Genomic DNA, 15,834 nt, shown 5'->3' with positions numbered 1-15,834 from the left:
TGTCCTGAACCTTGGTCAGCTATGATCCTGATGGAATGTTTTAGGACCTTTGTCAGCCCTGGACTCTGCTGAACAGCTATGGAAAGTCAGCAAACACCACCTGCAGCTCCACTAGCTGCTGAGCATTGAGATGGGAGGTCAGCCTACCCAGGCCTCTGTGACCCCCTCTGAGTCAAGCCCTTCCACACGCCAATCCCCTGGACCAGGAGAGATGTATTGTTGACAGGAACCCTTCTCTCCTTTCAGGCCTTCAATAGATTAATGTGGTTGTCTGTTGCTCCTTCTCCTTCTCTGACTGCAGGACCTCTTAAGTAGTTGGGCTCATGTTTCTCACTACAGTAAATAGGCCTTGCCACTTAGCAAGAAGCTTACTAGGGTTTGATGGAAGGAGTAGCAGGACCGTTGTCCCCTATTAAAATTCTTGCTGGTGGGTCTGCTGGTCATACCATATCTTCTGGGCCTTCTGGGCATCCTAGATATTAAGGTGGGCCTTCTCTCGGTACTGCTCCATACGGTCCCCCATTTGCAGGATGTAATGGATGACTCCCATCCCTTCAGGAGCACCATCTGGCCTCTCTCAGCATCGCTTCAACAAGTCCCTGTACCAGCCAGTCATACAAAAATTCAAAGCTGGATCCTTGAGGAACTTCCCCAATGCAAGAAGTAGAAAACACAGCCACTTGCCCCATTTTTTTCCCATGTCAGATACAAATTTCCTGAACATGTGCTTCAATGTTGATTGAATCTCTCAATGAGGAAGTCTGTCTCTGGGTGGTAGAGAGTGATCTTCAAGGCTGAGATCAGCAACTCCTTATGCAGAAGAGCCATTGATCGTGTGATGAAGTTTGCTGTTTGGTTGGTAAGGATCTTCTCAGGAATACACACACAAGAAAAGATCTGGACAAAAGCACTAATTAGCATAGGTGGGATAACACAATGAAAAGGGATTGCATCAGAAAACTGGATAGCATAGTCATAGGCCAATAGTATATATTGGTACTCGGAACTGCTCTTCTCCAATGGGACAACAATGTACCTGAATGGTGTGGTTATTATTGCCAATCACTGTTTATTTTAGCACTCTGGACATGTGCTGCAATATGTTTGCATGTCAGAGTGCATGGAAGGCTAGAAAATCGACAACCTAATCTTAGGTATTTTTGTGTCATCAAAGGTGCCCTGTCCAAGGTATTGTGTATGCCAGATAGAATTCCAATGGCCTGCCACTTGGCACCTCCTATTTTCTACTGTCTGAATCTCTCTCATGTACAGAATTTAGTTGTAAGTGCTAATAACTGAGCCCCCTGAGTACGCAGTATGGTTATTTCCATCTAAAACTTGTTCATACAGAGCTTTTAAAGAAGGATATGACCTTTGTCCTGTGACATATTCATTTAACACCATCAATGACCATAAGATATAGGAGCAGAATTAGGCCATTTGGCCCATTGAGTATACTCTGCCATTTCATCATGGCTGGTCCAAATTTCCTCCCAGCCCCAATCTCCTGCTTTCTCCCTGTAACCAAACAATAATCTATCAACCTCTGCCTTAAATAACAAATAAAGTCCTGGCCAATGGCAAAGAATTCCATAGATACACCACCCTGGCTAAAGAGATTCCTCCTCAACTCCATTCAAAGAAGGATGCCCCTCTATTCTGAGGATGTGTCATCTGGTTTTAGACTCTCCAACCATTGGAAACATCCTCTCCACATCCACTCTATCAAGGCCTTTCACCATTCGATAGGTTTCAATGAAGACACCCCCCATTCTTCTGAATTCTAGTGAATACAGACCCAGAGACATCAACCGGTCTGCATATAACAAGTTATTCAATCTTGAAATTATTTCTATGAACCTCCTTTGAACCCTTTCCAGTTTCAACATATCCTTTCTAAAATAAGGGGCCCAACCCTGCCCACAATACTCCAAACGAGACCTCACCAGTGCTTTATAAAGTTTCAACATTACATCTTTGGATTTACATTCTAGTCCTCCTGAAATGAATGCTGACATTGCATTTGCCTTTTTCACCACAAATTAAACTTTAGGGAACCCTGCACAGGGACTCCCAAGTCCCTTTGCACCTCAGTTGTTATATTTTCTCTCCATTTAGAAAATAGTCAACCCTTTCATTTCTTCCCAAACAAGAGAAAATTTCCAGCATTTTGGGTGTGTTGCTCCTTTCATTTCTTCTACCATATTACATGACCATACACTTCCTGACATTGTATTCTATCTGCCACTTCTATGCACCGTCTCCTAACCAGTCTGTCATTCTGTAGCCTCTCTACTTCCTCAAAACTACCTGTACTTCCACCTATCTTCATATCATTTGCAAACTTTGAAACAAAGCCATCAATTCCATCATCCAAATCATTGACATATAATGTAAAAATAATCAGTCCCAACACAGACATCTGTAGAACACCACTAGTTACCAACAACCGCTCAGAAAAGGCTCCCTTTATTCCCACTCTTTACCTCCTGCCAATTAGCCACTGTTGTTATCTATGCTAGAAACTTTCCTGTAATACCATGTAGCTTGTTAAGTAGCCTCATATGTGGCATCTTGTCAAAGGCCTTCTGAAAATCCAAGTACACAACATCACCAATTCTCCTTTGTCACATCCTGCTTCTTATTTCTTCAAAGAATTCCAGCAGATTTGCAAGGCAAGATTTTCCCTGAGAAAATCATGCTGACTATAGCTTATTTTATCATGTGCCTCCAAGTACCCTGTGATCTCATCTTTAATAATCGACTCCAACTTCTTTCCAGCCACTGAGGCTAAATGGCTTATAGTTTTCTTACTTCTGCCTCTCTCCCTTCTTGAAGAGTAGAGTGATATTTACAATTTTCCAGTCATCTGGAATCATTCCAAATCTAATGAAAGATCATTACTCATGCCTTCATAATCTCATCAGCCACCTCTTTTCAGGACTCTGGGGTGTATACCATCTAGTCCAGGTGACTTACATACCTTTAGACTTTAAGTATCCCAAGAGCATTCTCTCTAGTTAGGCTAACTTCACACACTTTAGGCTCACTGCCACCATACTGCTAGTGTTTTCCACAGTGAAGACTGATGCAAATTAATTATTGAATTTGTCTGCTATTTCATTATCCCTCTTACTACCTTTCCAGCATCATTTTCTAACAGTCTGATATCCACTCTCAGCTTTCTTTTACACTTTATGTCTCTGAAGAAATGCTTGGTCTGTACTTTTGGCTATCTTACTTTCGTATTTCATTTTCACCTTCATGATTTTTTTTAAGTTGCCTTCTGTTGGTATTTAGAAGCTTCCCAATCCTCTAACTTCCTACTGATTTTTGCTGTCTTGTATGCCCTTTCTTTGGCTTTTATGTTAACATTGACTTTTCTTGTTAACCACAGTTGTGTCATCTTTCTTTTAGAATACTTCTTCCTCTTGGGATGTATATAACCATATATCTATTACAGCACGGAAACAGGCCATCACAGCCCTTCTAGTCCATGCTGACACTTACACTCACCTAACCCCACTGGCCCGCACACAGTCCATAACCCTCCATTCCTTTCCTATCCATATATCTATCCAATTTTACTTTAAGTGACAATACCAAACCTGCCAGTACTACTTCTACTGGAAGCTCATTCCACACAGCTACCACTCTCTGAGTAAAGAAATTCCCCCTTGTGTTACCCTGAAACTTTTGCCCCCTAACTCTCAAATCATGTCCTCTTGTTTGAATCTCCCCTACTCTCAATGGAAAAAGCCTATCCACGTAAACTCGATCTATCCCCCTCATTATTTTAAATACCTCTATCAAGTCCCCCCTCAATCTTCTATGCTCCAAAGAATAAAGACCTAACTTGTTCAACCTTTCCCTGTAATTTAGGTGCTGAAAACCAGGTAGCATTCTAGTAAAATATATATATATACACACAATACACACATATATGTGTGTATATGTAACCCCCTGGGTCGCCTCAGGCTCACTCAGCTCATTCTCGTCTAGGGGGAGCAGCCTTCGGCCCCACCAAACTGGGTAATCAGCTTGTGTGGATGCTGTGTGATGTCCCCGCCTCACCAAAGAACCAACAGGACACCTTATGTGATTAAATGATTACAATTTATAAAGATTACTATAACTGATTAATAACCATACAGTACATATGAAGGAAAAGAAAATAAAGAAAAGGCGCCAAACTTATCAAAGTCCAAACCACTTCGTGCACAGCCGTTGGAGCTCAATTACTGAAGTCTTCTGGCCACCATTCGATCCCCTCTGAACTCCTCGACTCGCAGCTCAGGACCACCCGAAGTGGTCAGCCAAGCACATCTATCTTCGTCTCCTCTCCTCGGGGTACCTCCTGGCCTTGGACCCCCGCTTGGGGTCTGTTCCTCGCCCAGTTTACAGCATCGCCTCCTCTCTATCTCACCACCTCACGCCAATCTCCCCAAAAGCCCGCCAACAATAGCTTACAGACTCAGAAGAAAGAACAACATTAATCACAATTGGTTTACAAAGGAATACAATTCTCGTTATCAGTAAATTTTAACCCAAACAAGCTTCCAGCACTCTCTCGCAACAAAGAAGCACTCCTACTTTCAACAAAACAAAGAAGCCATTTTGATTAACATGCGCAGTAACAAAGAGAAAGAAGAAACCCCCCTTTACACTCTCCCCCCAGCAAATAAAAGTCATGTCCTCATGACTATTAAATAACTCACCCACTCTTCCTGCCAACACAAACCCTAACCCAGGCACAAACCTTGACATTGCTTCCCAAACAGTAAACCTCACGCATTGTTCCTCAGGCGCAACATAGGCCAATTTATGTGGGAGTTTTCTTACCCTCTGAGACCTCTGTACCTCCTTACCTAATCCCTTCAGGCTTGGACACAACTGGGGATACCCCGGGCCTGCTACTAACTCCTCTCTCAACCTCTCACTCATGCCCCCCACTGCACACAGCTAACCCTCCCCACTACACCTGACCCAGTGGGAGAAGGGCTAAAGGTCTCTTCCTCAATTGAGGGAAAGTCAGCAAAAGGCAGCATGTACCACACATCCAGCACATCATCCTTCGAATCCGTATTCTTCCTCATTTCTGTGATCGGTAGCTGCTGTTTGATGTTCTTCAAACGGAAACACGTGGCCTGCACTGTTCCTGCAGTCTCTTCAGCCTCCTGCAATCAAGATATCAGTTTCTTCTCTGGCCCCTACAACTCTCGCCACAGACTCAGTAGTTCTGACTCATGCATCCCGGCCATCTCAATCTGGGACGCAGTTACTCCAACAGCTTCTTCCACCCCGACCTGAAAGGCAGCAGTTAAAGATTGGTCAGCCTCCAGTTCAGTATTCACTGCCCTTCTCTCCAGTTTTTTCTTCCTTATGACTTCTTCCACATCAACTTTCAGGCTTTGCACTTCATTTGAACTGTCGATGGTCATCTTCAGGTTCCCTTCAAGCTTCCGCTTCCCTCTTCCAAGATCTGTCCACAATTTCTTCTCCTCCGCAAACTCCCCTCTCCAGGCTCTCAGTTTGCTGTTGCCCTCAGTCAGACAACTTACTTCATTCTCTCCAACTTGTAAGTCTTCCCACTGGTTCCAGCTCACTCTCTCCATTCTCTCCGTCTTCATTTCAAACTTGATTCCGTAGAGACAGTCACTCACGAGCTGCGACCTTCACCAGCCCTGGCACGTGTCCAGAAAACACTTTAACTCGGCAGTTCTCAGCTGCTTCTGCAATGACCTCACTTCATATTCTCCCGAGGCAAATCCAAATACCAAGAGATCATCCACATACACCAAAACTCCAAGCACCTCCACATCCCCCATGGTCTTCCACATACCCCGCAGGAAGGTTGCAAGGGCTCCGGATATGCCCTGTGGCATCTTCTTGGACCGGAAGAATCCTAGGGAACTTATAATGGCTGTCTTCTCCTTGTCGGCCCCACTCATCGGGATCTGGCACCATCCACTCCTCAGATCCAGCACCTTAAACCACTTTGCACCACTCAGACAGACCATCGCCTCTTCAGCCCTCAGGGCCATATTCTGGTCACTGACAGTGCGCCTCTTCAGCGCACTATACTCAACACACATGCTGCCTACGTCTTCCACGGCTGTAGGGGCCAGTCGCCGCAACCTCTCTCTCACCGAGGTGTCTTCAGCGGTCAACTCCCCTCCCTCGTGGTATTTCGCAGCTAAGAGGATCTCACCCTCAGATACTTCCCCCAGGCTGTACCGCCACCGGCTCTTGTTTAAATTCAGTATCAGCCCAATGCTGCTACACACATCCGCACAAGCAGTTCGAAACTCTGGGTGCATCGACAATGCCTCCAAATAGCGTTCACCTGCCTCTTTCGGGCTGGCCCCCAAGTGCATCAGCAGGGTATTGGTCCTCTCCAGAACCGAAACGCTTCCTGTCTCATCAGTGTCTGGACTCATCAGCATTAACTATTCATGAACCTCAGTCACCCTCACATTTGCCTCTAAGAACTCCATTTTCACTGACCAACAACCGTCATCTGGATCATCACCGGCACGGGTACTCCAAATCTCCAGTGCCCTTAATGTCATCAACAGTAAATGTTTCCAATAACGGCTATAAAACAAACTGTACAGCAACTTAACCGGTATCCCGGTGTCTAGGGTCGCTTTAACTTGGCTTCCATCCATCTGTAATGACATATGGTCCCTCTAAGCCTTCAGGAATAGGGTCTGTTCCTTGCATCTGACCATGCAGGGTGCCCAAACTTTTGCTTTGGGCCCTTTTCCTTTTTTATTATTTTGAAAGTGTAAACGTTGGAAATAAAAAAGTAATCTTGCTTAAAATATTAAAGAAATGTATCATCTTTAACTATGCCTTTTGGAAATCAAGTCATCTTTTACTCGCTTAGCTATTCACAGTACAGAAATTTTGACCAGATGTTCCCAAACATTTGCTTGCCACTATATATATATATATATAATTTTCCCTCCTGTAATTCAGCACAACCTGATTTTCCCAACCTAACTATACATTGAAGTCCCCACATGACTATTGTAATATTGCCCCTTTTGGCATGCATTTTCTACCTCCCTTTGTAATTTGTGGACCCCACATCTTTACTACTACTTGAAGGTCTGTATGCAACTCCCATCATGGTCTTTTTACCGTTGCAGTTCCTTTAGCTCTATCTACAATAATTCAACACCTTCCAACCCTATGCCACCTCTCTCTAATAACCTGATTTCATTTTTTACCAACAGGACAATGCCACCTCCTCTGCCTTCCTGCCTATCCTTTTGATACAATGTGTATCCTTGGACATCAAGCTCCCAGCTATAATCTTTCAGCCATGATTCTGTGATGGCTACAGCATCATACCCGGCAATCTGCAACTGTGTTGCAAGTCCATCTACCTCATTCTATATACTGTGTGGATTCAAATACACTACCCTCTGTCTTGTATTCATCCTTTTCAATTTTGTCCACCTTTTATGTTGCAACTCATCCTGTTGACTGAAATTTTGCACTATCAACAGCCTCTGCACACTCCATATTTTCTCTGTTTATAATGCAATCATGAACAAGAGAAAATCTACAGATGCTGGAAATCTGTGCAACACACACCAAATGCTGAAGGAACTCAGCAGGCCAGGCAGCATCAATGGAAAAAAAGTACAGCTGACATTTTAGGCTGAGACACTTTGGCAGGACTGGAAGAAAAAGATGAGGTGTAGGTTTAAAAGCTGAGGGATGGGAGAGCAAAACACAAGGTGATAGGTAAAACTGGGGGGGAGGATGAAGTAAAGAGCTGAGAAGTTGATTGGTGAAGGAGATACAGGGAGTCTAATAGGAGAGGATAGAAGACCATGGAAGAAAGAAAAGGAGGGCGGAGCATCAGAGTGAGGTGATGCTGTTGTTGAGAGGAATGTCCACAGGGGTACGTGGTACTCTGCGCTGGCTCCTTAACCCCTTTCCCCTTCCTGACTCTCACCCAGTTTCCTGTGTCCTGCACCTTGGGTAACCTCCTCTCTATACTGTATGTCCTATCTATCACCTCTTCAGCTTCCCAAATGATCCAGAATTCATCCAGTTTCAGCTTCTGCTCCTTAATGCGGTTTGTTAGAAGCTGCAGTTGCATGCACTTCTCACTTTTGTAGCCACCAAGGACCTCGGAGGTCTCTCTACCTTCCCACATCCGAGAGGAGGACCATTTCACTATCCTGCCTATCATCCTTATTGTCTTAGCTGAGCAGTTATTAAGAAGAAAAGGAAAAGAAACTTGAGCTTTTGTTTCCTTTGCTTTCTCTGAGCGAGGCCTCTCTTCACTGAAGCCTTGAAGAGCAAAAGCTTTAAAATCACCACTCTGGATATGCCTACTCAGACGATGGCCACGGTGATGATGTCTGTAGTGCTTATCCATGCCTTCCTTCACTTTGCTCTTACTAATAAATCACAAACGTTCATTGGCTGCTGGTCAAAGCTTTATTACACTGCCACAACCCATTCCTCCGTTTTTTTCCTTGGGAAGTTAATCTGATTGCTCAATGGTTATACCTCTCTACAAATATCAACAGAGGCAGGAGAACCAGCATATTTCTCAAGGTGTCATTGCCATTGCTACTTACAAGGTCTCTTGATTCCTCCTTGCACAGACTAGCATCCAAGTCAGGTAGAGGTTGTAACTTAGCCATTGCTCTGGTCTTAGCCCACGTGACGACAAAATAAGAAACTGCACTATTTACTCCAGGATTAACAGATGGATGGCATTGACTATATATCTTTATCAGCAACTCATGTAACATAGGGAAATTTCTCCCCAGAACCATGTCAAATGGTAGTTTCTCCAGCACCCCCACTTTCATCAAATACTTGTGGTCATCCAGCTCAATAGAGAGTTCTTTCAGTGGCTTAGACTTCCAGTCACAATAGACACAATGGACAGGTGTTTGGTGACTGTAGTCAACACTGAAGATGGGCATAGTTTTTCTTAATTAAGGACAGTGAGCTACCAAGAATTTAAACATAGGCTTTTTCTCCTCACATTCTGCTTGTTTTCCATGACCATACTCACAACTATTACACTCATTAACATCATTATCACATTCTCCCTCTCTTGGTACATCGCACATAGCTGACAATTTGGGCTTCTTGAGAGGAAACACAGAGGACTTATGACTTGGCGCTGACAATGGTAGCAAATCAAAGACTTGGAGGAAACTAACTAAGGTTCTTTGTCCTCTTTTCTCCCATCACCCAACTGCACTGAGTTACCTTCAGAGTACCTTGGAGGGTTAGAGTCTCTGCTGGTTTGGAATGATGGCTGTGATGTCACCCTCTTGCAGGCATTCAGGTATTGCAGGGCAATCTGGCCCACAGTGAGTCCACCCACAGCTTCTCAAACCCATGTTCTGGTGTTTGGAGGGCGAACTGCAGCAGATGCTCCAAAACAATGGCCTCACCAATCTCCTCATTGGAATTTTCTGATCGAATGCATCAGTTGTAGAGACCCCTCAGGTGCTGATACATCTCAGTGGTGACTTACGTGGTGGTAGAGCACTGGAAAGCAAGCAATGGCAATAGATTTCTGCTGAGATGTCACACTTAGCCGGCAGCACCTCCTTCAGGTCAAGATAGTTGTTGGACCTCTGTTCATCTATTGAAGTTTATGCTTCGAGAGCTTAAGCATCATAGAGTCATGGAGCCATAGAGAAGTACGGCACAGAAACAGGCCCTTTGGCCCATCTAGTCTATGCCAAACTATTTAAACTGCAAAGTAGTTTCACTAGCTGGACAGGCCCACTCCTCCCCTGGCCACCCCTGCGAACATGAGGAGATAGTTCTCACTATTGCCACTTGTTGATAAGAAAGTATCTTGGGATGCCTCCACAGCAAAGCAAGAGGGCTGAAGGGCTGCTTATTTATGGAGACAGGTAGACAGATTTTGGCTGGGTGATGGCCTTAATAGAAATCCGCAGGCTTTGGAGTTCTTTTCTAAAAGCATCACCTCTCCTCTTCTTTGCAGACAAAAAGAGTGTGAACAGATTTGCCAGGGAGGGTTCAGAGGTGGTGTCACTTGAAGGCCCTTCTGCTTCCGGCCAGAGTTTGGCCCTATGGGGTAAAGTTCTTCATCCTCTGAATTTCCTGCTGTTTTTTGTGCATCTGCTTCATTTTTAGCCTCAGGGAGTTTCCTCACTCTGAGACTGCAATCCCACTCTCTGATTTGAATGCACCACTTTGCAACTGGACATCCCACTACTGCCATCATATGTTGCAAACGTAGGTTTTGACCTTTAGTTTACCAAAGGAAAAATGGCTGCATTCACTTAGCATTTTAACTCAATGTTGTTTATAACCAAACTTACAAAAATTAGTGAAAATTAGTTAAAGTAGCGAAAAAATGTCAATATTTACAAGAAAGTATCTACAAGAAAATACAATAATAGCTCTATATTATTCTTGTCCAGTACCAACTCCTGGCAGCCTCTATCTCTCTCCCATACTGCAGGTAATGAGCTTCTATTATAGGAAAAAGGACATGCAACCTTTAATGAACAATGAAGTTAACTTAAGACTACACATGAATTAGAATATGATGCTCCTCACAGCGTAATTGAAATCATATTAAAAAATAGACAGAAGTATCTGCATAAAATAGAGTATACAAACAACAAATACACATTTACATATTTCTATTACTAAAGAAATGGAATATTCCACCTTTCCTTTATGGTAGGAAAGGTGCCATAAAGCAAACGAGTACATCAGCTCGGTTTAGGACCCAACAAATGCCACAGAACTGCCAGGAGACGACAGCATAAAACAGCAGACTACTCAACACAATCACACATTACAGTGTCTGACTCTGAATATATTTTGCAATGTGGGGTAAATACAATGGGTTAATTATGAGACTACACCGGGGAAGACACTGAACGGCGTAAACGCACCACGAAGACAGCAGAATGACAACAATATTTGTGTGAGTGTGTGAGAATGCACATCTATAAGTAGTGCTCTCCTTCACATCCTTACTAGATTGAATTCACTTTCTGTACACTAGCCAGCAACAACTAGACTATACACTGTGTTGCAAAAAAACGATACAGACTAACTTCAAGAATAATTGCTCAGCTTTAACTAGAACTAGTCACTTGCAAGCTTGCCTCTTTGCAGATTTACCTGGAGGATAAAAAGCCAAGTTCACACTACTGGACACAGAAATTCTTGAAATGATTTGGCATGATAAATTTAGCTTGCTGCCTGACTTGCAATCAGAAGGCGAGGGTTAATATGAATCGTAATCCCTATATCCCTTTATTGTGGGCTATCAAATCTGGCCATGTTCAAAATGGAATTAGATGCTAAGATGCATAAAGATAAGCTCTAATGGTCTGAGTAATCTTATCTCTGACATATTTTGTATTATCGAAGATATTGTTAGTGAATATGTTAGTGATATTGTTAGTGAATAAAGTTAGATACTTGTAACTGTTCCACAAAACAAAACCTCATTCATGCATCATCAGAACATAGTATTAAATCTAATTTAATATGAAATATTTATATATAATTATTATTCTATTAATTTATATATAAAGAGTAATATAGACAGATAGTCAATACCAGACATGGAATGATTTATATCTAATTAAGTGTCTTTGCTAATTCATTTATAACCATGCCTTTTGTGAGTTTTCATGACAAGTAACTGATGAAGTAAAAAAAATTTTATGCAGATTCTTAATATATATTTGATTTTATATTTTTGGAATATAAAATGTTGCAGAACCTTCTGATGGGAAGATGGAACAAAGATTAAATCTATTTATTTGGTATATCAATACATTGAAAACACTTCACAAGCAATGAAAATCTAGAAGTAACTGTTCCTGTGTAAGTAAAGGTGGCAGTCAATTGGCACGCAATAATGTCTCACAAACAGAATATATGAAGCTGACTCTATTTACTTGATCTAATATGATCTGAAGCAGAAAGTTATGTCATCAATTCCTGTTCATATTCAAAGATTGCTTGAGAGTCTTTACATCTCATGTAGTCAGACAGGACCTCAGTTTATTATCTCACTGAAGAACACCAAATCCAGCAATAGGCCCTTCACACAGTCTTGGAAAATGTAGTCAAGATGTGAAATGCTACAACGTATCTACAAGTTAATACTTTGTGATAGACCAGTTAAGCCAAACTGTTGTATATATAATAGCTCAGTAGTATTTGAGTAATATTATACATATGTTGCTTCAGTCAGCATTCTTGTTTGTTTAAGTAATTCACTACGGGTTATATGTCTAAATACATGAAGTACATACATTATCATGCTACCACAAGATTCTTGCATGCCTCGTTTAAAGTAAATACAAAGTTAGACTCACATTTCATGTCTTCCTTTGAATTAGTTTAATGTTTTGAAGTTACACAACATACAGTGGTGACAAAGTATTTTTATAACAAACCCGAGATGGCACCAACCTGTTGAAGTACAGTGAGATGCTCGAACTAAAAAAAACTCAGTAAATGAAAAATGCCACACGCTCTTGCAGAGACTGTTGACTTAAAAAAAAGTTAGTAAAAGGAAGAATTCATAGGTCCATAAAGAGTGAGTAAAGGGTAATAATAATCATAGAAAAGGACCAAAAATAGCTCACTACATCAGTAGGATAGACACGTTTGATGATACAACACATAACCGGATTTTATATACTGAGGAAATTGAACAGCAAGTAGACACTGACTTAACTATTTCAGTCATTGTCCAAAATAACTATGAACAGCAATCCAAAGATACCAAACAATAATCTGCAGATATCCAGCTAAGAAGTATTACTGGAGAAAAGTTAACTCCTGTGGGATTGACGGTCGTGACCAACCAACAAGCCAATTGAGCTTGTATCTGGTAAAAGCAGGAGGACCAACATTAGGCAGATGCAATTAGCTGAGACAACTACAAATTGGGGATCCATCTGCAATTTGCAAGTCGCATCCTCTGCCATAGAGTCAACTGCAGGTGAACTAAGAAAGGTACTGGATGATGCCACAACTGTCTCTATGCTGTACACCATGAACAGTTCCCCAGCAGAGGGAAAACAGGTGTTGGTGCCAATCTCTGTACCTCTGGTTGGAAGGCATATTGGACCAATGAAGGACCTTGCTGCTCAGAGGAATCGTGAAATTGACAAAAAACAGTGGTTCGACTACAACAGTGTTTGAAGGCACCCTATCTGGGAAAGCTTTGTCATGTTAATCAGGAGGTTACTTGCAAAATTTGGCTTGTTTCAAAAGCTCAAGAGCTTCAGGAAAGTTGCAAGCATTCATTTTTATCTGAGTATAAATCAAAATCTATGCTGTGTGCTTTAATGTTACTAAATGAACTTCAAGTAGGATTCAAAAAGCTGCTTGTAAAAATAGATGCAAAAACAAAAGCCCAGGTGGATGATTGGAAAGCCAAAAAGTAAGTAGTCAATTCAGATACCATAGACCAAAAGATAAAAGAGCAGAATTAGGCCATTTGGCCCATCAAGTCTACTCTACCATTTCATCATGGCTAATTCATTTCCCTCTCAGTGTCAATATTCTGCCTTCCCCCACCCATCCCTTCATGCCCTGACTAATCAAGAATCTATCAACCTCTGCCTTAAATATACCAAATGTTTGGCCCCCACAGCCCCCTGTGGCAATGGACTCCACAGATTCACCACTATCTGGCTAAAGAAATTCTCCATCATCTCTGTTCTAAATGGACATCCCTCTATAATGAGGCTATGTCCTCTGGTCTTAGACTCCCCCATCATAGGAAACATCGCCTCTAAATCTACTCTACTGAGGCCTTTCAACTTTCGATAGGTTTCAATGAGATACCAGTCAGTCTTCTGAATTCCATTGAGTAAAGTCTCAGAGCTATCAAACACTCTTCATATGATAAGCCTTTCAATCCCGGAATCATTTTCATGAACCTCCTTTGAACCCTCTCCAATGTAGGCTCATCCCTTCTTGGATAAGGGGCCCAAAACTGCTCACAATACTCCAACTGAGGCCTAACCAGTGCCTTATAGAGCCTCAGTATTAACTTGTTACTTTTATCTTCTAACCCTCTTGAAATGAATGCTAACATTGCATTTGCCTTCCTTACATCTGACTCAACCTGCAAATTAACTTTGGACAATCCTGCACAAGGACTCACAAGTCCCTTTGCACTTCTTCATTTAGAAAATAGATGATGTTATAATTTCTTCCATTGAAGAGCATGACCTTTCACTTCTTGACACTATATTCCACCTGCTCATTCTCCTAATCTGTCTATATCTTTCTGTAGCATCTCTGCTTCCTCAACACTACCTGCCCTCCATTTACCTACGTCCACAAACTTAGCTGCAAACCCATTAATTCCTTCATCAAATCATTGACTTAACATGTACACAGAAGCAGTCCCAAGACAGAACCTGTGGAACAACGCTAGTCACTGGCAGCCAACCCTTGAGGAAACCATGCTAACTTTGGCCAATTTATCATGTGTCTGCAAGCACCCAGAAACCATATCCTTAAAAACTGACTCCAACATCTTCCCAACCACTGAAGTCAGACTAACTGGCTTGTAATTACTTTCCTTCTGTTTCACTCTCTTCTTGAAGAGAGGAATGATATTTGCAATTTTCTAGTCCTCCGGAACCATGGCAGAATCCATTGATTCTTGTAAGATCATTACTAATTCCGCCACAAAATTTTTCGGCCACCTCTTTCTGAACCCTGGGGTATAGACCATCTGGTCCACATGGCTTATCTACCTTCAGACCTTTCAGTTTCTTAAGCACCTTTTCCCGAGTAATGGCAACCTCACTCACTTCTGCCCCCTGAAACTCCAGCATACTCTAATGTTTTCCATAGTGAAGCTTTAAGCAAAATTCCTTTTCAGTACATCCGCCATTTCCTTGTCCCCCATTACTACCACTCCACCATGAAAACAGAGGTTCATCAGATGATGTTGTAGACGAGCAAATCAAGAGAGATCGGATCATAAAGGGAGCAATAGGAGGATTAATAAGAGAATACTCCAGTGAATGAAATGGATCTTCTCAAGATCAAGATGCACACATTTGAAGAAGAAATAGGAAGGAGAAGAAAGGTATCCTTAACTGTCAGAACCACTTCCTGCAATCTGAAAGTCAACTCCTTCAACAATAATTATATAATATACTGTGTATATACTTGAGATGTATCCTACATTGATTTGAAGTTTATAGCTAAGCAGGAAGGAGTGCTGTGTATTTACTATTTCAGTAGTATTTGAGTAATAATGTAAATATATTGATTGAGTAAGAATTCTTGTTTGTTTAAATAATTAATTACGGGTTATATTTACCAATATGGGAATTGCATAAGTTATCACATTACCGCACGATGCATGCATACCTCACTTAAAGTAAACACAAAGTTAGACGCAAATTTTGGACTTGTGTGTCTTCCTTTGAATTAGTTTAAAGTTTTGAAGTGATAAACCATAATACAAACCACTCTACAAAAAGTTAACTGATTGGAAAAACATTTTAATTGTAGTGTAAAATAATCTTTTATGTTCTATTTTCCAATATTAAGGAATGATGGCATAATGCAGAAAAGAAGACAGCTAATTATCTTATTTTACTGTGCTATTCCTTTGGTAAAGCTGCCCAATTAATCTTCATTGTTACTACAGCTTTAAGTTGTGCATGAAAAATTTGCACTTTTTTTCATCCCCAAGCCTAGATCCATGAAGTATATTAAGACAAGGAATGGTTTGATTACCCCTGGGTAAGACCATTGTAAACTTCCCCCTAAACATGAAAAAAGAGAATTGTACAC

The sequence above is a fragment of the Hypanus sabinus genome, chromosome 3 (assembly GCF_030144855.1).
Source record: "Hypanus sabinus isolate sHypSab1 chromosome 3, sHypSab1.hap1, whole genome shotgun sequence".
NCBI lineage: Eukaryota > Metazoa > Chordata > Chondrichthyes > Myliobatiformes > Dasyatidae > Hypanus > Hypanus sabinus.
This window is presented reverse-complemented; position numbering follows the sequence as displayed.